A 5,833-nucleotide genomic window follows, 5' to 3' on the forward strand; every position below is an offset into this window, starting at 1 on the left:
TAAGGCGACCTTGCTCGGATCATAAATCGAATGGCCACCCTCATCACCCCACAGTTTACTACCCTAACAAGGATCTCATCAAGCATCCTCATTTCCCAGATGAAGGGGACGAGGTAGGGTGGGAAGAAGGAACGTAATTAGGACTCAGGACACCTGGATGCTGATTGCAAACCTACCACTGGCCCACTGGGGACATCAGGGAATCCCAGTCCCCGGTCAGAGTTGTTCAGCGCTCCCCAGAGTCCGCTCTTCAACCTTCTCAAACTTTAATGCACATAGCAGTTCCCCAGGGATCTTGTCAAAATGCAGATTCTGACTCAACAGGTTGGGGTGAGACTGTTTGCTAACCACTAGACCACCAGGGAACTCCTTCCTTGCCTTGATTTCTAATTTATAGCTTACCATTTTACGTTAAGGCTTCCCTGGTGGCTCAGATGGTGAAAAATCCACCTGCAATGCAAGAGAGCTGGATTGGATCCCTGGTTTGGGAAGATCCCCTGGAGGAGGGCATGGCAACCCACTCCAGTATTCTTGCCTGGAGAATCCCCATGGACAGAGGAGCCTGGCAGGCTACAGTCCAGGGGGTCAAAAAGAGTTGGACACAACTGAACGACTAAGCACACACACACGTTTTATATTAAGCATCTCCTGTATGCCTCACTGATCCAACTGTGAAAAGAGGCATAAAGTGAAAGTGAAAGTTGCTCAGTCCTGTCCAATTCTTTGCCGCTGACCCCATGAACTGTAGCCTGCCAGGATCCTCTGTCCATGGAATTCTCCAGGCCAGAATACTGGGATGGGTAGCCTTTCCTTTTTCCAGGGGATCTTCCCAACCCAGAGATCAAACCCAGGTCTCCCGCATTGCAGGAGGATTGTTTACTGTCTGAGCCACCAGGGAAGCCCGAAAAGAGGCATGGTATAAATGAATCAAGAGTTTGGATGAATACTAGATTAAGTGGAAAGTGAAAGTGAAGTCGCTCAGTCGTGTCCGACTCTTTGTGACCCCGAAGACTGTAGCCTACCAGGCTTCTCCGTCCATGGGATTCTCCAGGCAAGAATACTGGAGTGGGTTACCATTTCCTTCTCCAGGGGATCTTCCTAACCCAGGGATCAAACCCGGGTCTTCCTCATTGGAGGCAGACGCTTTAACCTCTGAGCCACCAAGGAAGCCCCAAAAATTAAGTGGACTCATGTCCAAATGACCACATTCCCAGCTCCTCCTTAGTCCCCACTTGGATGTCACAGGATTCACCCAATGGCATCCTATTAAAAATCATAATGACCTGGCTGACGACACTGATGACATAATGCTCACATTTTCAAAGATGCCAAATAAAATAATGGCCAATACATTACAAAATAACATTTGCCTCCAAAAATTCTTGCCAGTCTGAGCTTCCACCGGTGTGCTTTCAAATGCCCATGTTGAATCGGCATCTCTGGGCAAATCTACAGTGTGAGGGTTTCCAGCGGTTACCAAAAGTCATTACAGGAACAAAGCACGTGAATTTCTTTTCGAAAAAAATCTGACTTGACCCCAAACTACTATCAAGACAGTGTCGATTCTGTCTCTCTAACGAACACCACAAAAGAAATCTCCTTCCAAGTTTAGTTCCCTGAAGACAGAAATCACAACGTATCCTTTTTCTTGATCAAAAAGAGATGTGCGCCCAGGCGTTTCCCACCCTGAGCAGCAGAACAAATCTGGCATCGGGCTCTTTTGCAGGAACTGGAATGAATGTTCAATTTTTCGTGTTTTTTTCTCCCAGAGATTTCATTCTCTGGGTTTTGGTCTTTTGGTCAGCCACAAGTCCTTTTTGGAATGACTTGGGATAGAAATAAATTGTATTTGAGTAGCAAATGGGAGTTGACTTGATGAATTGGACAAGGTGGGGGGAGAAAGGAAAAACTGTGCAGTCGAAATGGTCTTCAGGATAAGTGACTATATTCATCCAAATGTTTGTTGAACCTACATTGTTTTATTTTAGTCCAAGATGCATGAGAGAAGGAGAACAGTGTGGTGAAAATACATTGGAGTTTGATGAACATTTGCTTTCCTTGCGAGACAATTGATTACATCACGCCTGTCTATCGAAAGCAATCAGCTCAGTTCAGAAGTAACAGGACATCCTATTTCTCAACCTGAGCTGCACCTCCATGGCTTCCAGGTGAGGTGGGTGAGTGAGTGAGTCGGGGATGGAGGAAATGGGTAGGAACATGGGAATGTGGCTTCAGGAATTCCACGTAGAATGATCTGAGCCAAGCGGGACCTCCTAGTCACCTCCAGGATGCCCCTCTATGATAAAGAATGATTCCCCTCCATCTTCTAAGGAGAAGCGCTCCTGCAGTGAGTCTGGGGCACACACTTCCCAGAAACACCTGCTAGAAATGATCCAAGGCAAATAGGACCACGTTGTCCCGTTCCCTGTTCCCCAGAAGACATCACATTCTGCCTTCCTTAAGCAGGAGTCCGGTGGACTCTGTTTGAGAAAATTGACATCTTTGATTTTACAAGTCTCCTTGTTCCCCTGTAAATATATGCTCACTACTGAAAATATAGAAATAGAAGCGAATTTTTGAACTTCGCATGTAATCTAGGAAAAGAAGTTTGAGTGAGTTGAAGTGGGATGGAGGAGGGAAAGGGGTGGACTGGAGCCCCTGGATTTAATATAGGGAAGGCCCTTTTTTAAAGGTTTTTTTTTTTTTTTTAATGTGGACTATTTTAAAGTCTTTATTGAGTGTGTTACTACATTACTTCTGTTTTAAGTTTGGTTTGTTTGGCCTTGAGGCCTGTGGGATCCTAGCTCCCCCAACAGGGATCAAACCCACACCCTCTTTGTTGGAGGGCAAAGTCTTAACCACTGGGCCGCCAGGGAAGTCCCAAGTGTGTTTTAAAGAGTTAGTCTTCATGTCACATGGATGCCCTCCCCACCCGCTCCGTGTTCAAGAGAGAACCTGGACACCGCAGGAGGCCTGGCCCAGAACTAGGAAGGGGTGGAGATGAGATTCCAACCCAGCAGGCCAGGTCCGAAGTCCAGAGGAACCGCCGCGGGGCTCGGCGACTCCCGAGTGAAGCGCTTGTGGAATAAAGACAGGAGGCTTGTGGAATAAAGACCGGAGGCGCGGGGGAGCTGAAGGCCGCTCCCACCCCGACCTCCCACCCCGACTCTGCCCTCTGCTCCCTCCGTCCTGGGGCGGAGGTGACTCATCCCACGGGCAAGCCCTTTCCCCCCAAGCCGGGGCTTCCCACAGCCAGCATCTCTCCAGCGCTGCCCGCGCTAAGAAGCCCTGCCCTGGTCCAGCCGGGAGATTCCGTCTCCTTCCGGCTTCCGCAGGCCCGCTGGACCCTCAGACTAGGCTCAGGTCTCCAGCCTCGCCCTTATGAGAGAAAAGCACTGTCTCCATGTCCTTTTAACTGTGATGCTCCCTAGTCAGGGACTTTCCAAGGTTCCCGCCCTGCTTCCTTCCGGCTCTGGTCTTCCTGGGAAGAGCCCCTCTGGAGGGCTCAGGAAGCTGACCGACGGCAGGAAGTGAAGACACCTGCGAGGGCCCGTTTCACGGCCACCGCCAGTTTCACTTTCTTTATTTAGACGGGGAACTTCGGTCCTCCCCCTCCCCCACCCCCGCCCTCTCCTCCCTCCTCTCTGCCCCCCACCCCTGCCCTCTCCCCGCCCCCCTCTCTCCCCAGTAACGTGAGCAGCACCTTGACCTTGGGGGCAGCAGTCCTATCCTGCCTCCTCGCTCCTTGGGTAGCCAGCTTTTCTGGGACCAAAGCCAAGGCTGCCCTGCAGACACCAAGCATTTTTTGTTTTTAATCCAAACTCAGAGAATTTATCTTCCGCAGGGACTGCCAGCATACCTCCCGCAAAGACCTTCTGTGGCTCCCTACTGCCTCCCGGGAGAAGACGGCGCCCCTCGCCTGACACCCCAAGGCCATGGGGATCTGAGCTAATTTTCCAGCCAGTGCTGCCCCCTCACCCTCCCGAACCGCCCTCTTCGGTCAGCGCAGGGAGCGGCTTTGGTTCATGTTGGACCTCCGGTCGGCTCTGGCCTCCCCCGGCCCGGGTCTGACCGTGGCGGCCCCGAAGCCCCCCTTCACCCGAGCGCTTCCTTCCTTCTCTAGGCTGGCCCGCGCCCGCGTGTGACACAGATCCCAGAGGCCCGGGTCCCCGCTGCACTGTGGGCGTCCCCGGGGGAGCGCGGGGCCGACACAACTTCCTGGCACCCCCTTCCGGCCCCTGCATCGCACACTCTCCACCTCCATGGGACCCCCTTTCTAAACGAACTGCTCTCTGCCCAAGAACTCCAAGCAGCAGCCCCCGCAGGGCCTCCCACTGCGCACCCCGCCCAGGCTGGAGGCCCCGCTCCCCTGGGGCTCCCCCACCCCCGCCGCTCCGCTTCCTCCCACTGCCAGGTGTCTCCCCCGCGGGCAGTCTCTCGTCTGAAGTGAGTGACTTCAGAGCCCGCGGTGCGGGCAGTCTCTCGTCTGAAGTGAGTGACTTCAGAGCCCGCGGTGCTGTGCCCCCCTTCCCAGCTTCACAGCCCTCGGGGACCCTGCTGTTCCCGCGTCAGCCGCCCACCCCCAGCCGCACGGGACCCTGTCCTCACCCAGCAACGCGCGCCCTTCGGACTCTGGAGTCCGGCTCGGGCCTGCGAGCCAGCTTCCCCCTCCGCTCTCCCCCGCCCCCGCGCCCCCTGACGCCTCCCCCTGGCTCTCCCCCCCCACCCCCCTATGGCCCCCCGGCTCTCCCCCGCCCCCCTGACGCCCCCCGCCAGCTCCCCCACCACCCGCTGCCCCCTAACGCCCCCCAGCTCTCCCCCACCCCCCCACCCCGCCCCCTAACGCCCGGCCCTGCCATTCCCCTTGGGTCCTCGGCCCCCAGGGGCCGCGCTTCCCGCCCGGTTCGCTGGACTCCAGGTCAGCCGGCAAGCTCACTTCTCGAGGGCCTCCTGGGCCCCCGGTGCTCAGCCTGGCCCTCCAGTCCCCCTGGGCCAGCGGAGGTGCCCCGTGGGAGAGAATAAGAGACCCGGGAGAATAACCGGCTGTGGAACCTCATCAGCACGACCGCAGGTCACCGTCTCATCTGGGTCCTGAAGCTACTCATCACCCCGTGACCTTGGCGGGCCCTGCGGCTCGTCCACACCCCTGAGCAGACCTCACCCCTCTGATTCTCTGTATGAAGCGTGGCACCCTTAACCTTTAACCCACATCCCTGCCCTGGTGCATCCTCACTGACTCCTGCCAGAGGGTAAAGCTGTCCGGCTAGAGGCCTCCGCCTCCCTGTGTGAGCTCCAGTCTGCTTCCCGCCATGTCCACCTTGGCCCTGCTCCACCCTGTCTGTCTCTGACTCTGTCTCTGTCTCCTCCCTTGGCTAAGGGCCTTGCTAAGAATAGCCTGGTGAGGCCAGGGCCAGAGTCCAGTTGTGTCCCCTCAAAAGATGGACCCAAGTCCTGACACCCCTTATACGTGAAAATGTGACTTGATAGAGAGACAGGGTCTGTACAGACAAAATCGAATTAAAACGAGGTCAGGTAGACGCTATTCCAATATGACTGGTGTCTTTACAAGAAGGGGAAATCTGGACACAAGGAAGATGACATGAAGACCCAGAGAAAGAAATGGCCGTGGGAGCGGAGCGGTGTGTGTGCAGGCATGGCACGTCCAAGAATGTGGCCACCGCAGACGCTGGACAAGCAAAGGAGGCTCCTGGTCTCTAGCTGGCCACCCCGGGACTTCGGGCTTGTGGCCCCTGGGCGGCGGGAGTGCACTTCGGTTGCTGCCGGTCACCCAGTGCTGGTGCTGTGTGCCCAGAGCCCTGGGGGCTCAGACAAC

At 55.5% G+C, this 5,833-nt stretch overlaps 1 long non-coding RNA gene across 1 annotated transcript; it reads left to right on the top strand.

The window, feature by feature from the left end:
* The first annotated feature begins 3,331 nt into the window (after positions 1 to 3,331).
* LOC129651086 (uncharacterized) lies at positions 3,332 to 4,281 on the top strand. The gene is made up of 3 exons (XR_008713989.1): positions 3,332 to 3,363; positions 3,845 to 3,999; positions 4,124 to 4,281. It is a non-coding gene; the product is annotated as an uncharacterized LOC129651086 (long non-coding RNA).
* Positions 4,282 to 5,833: the final 1,552 nt, after the last annotated feature.

The sequence above is a fragment of the Bubalus kerabau genome, chromosome 4 (genome assembly GCF_029407905.1).
Source record: "Bubalus kerabau isolate K-KA32 ecotype Philippines breed swamp buffalo chromosome 4, PCC_UOA_SB_1v2, whole genome shotgun sequence".
NCBI classification, from domain to species: Eukaryota; Metazoa; Chordata; class Mammalia; order Artiodactyla; family Bovidae; genus Bubalus; species Bubalus kerabau.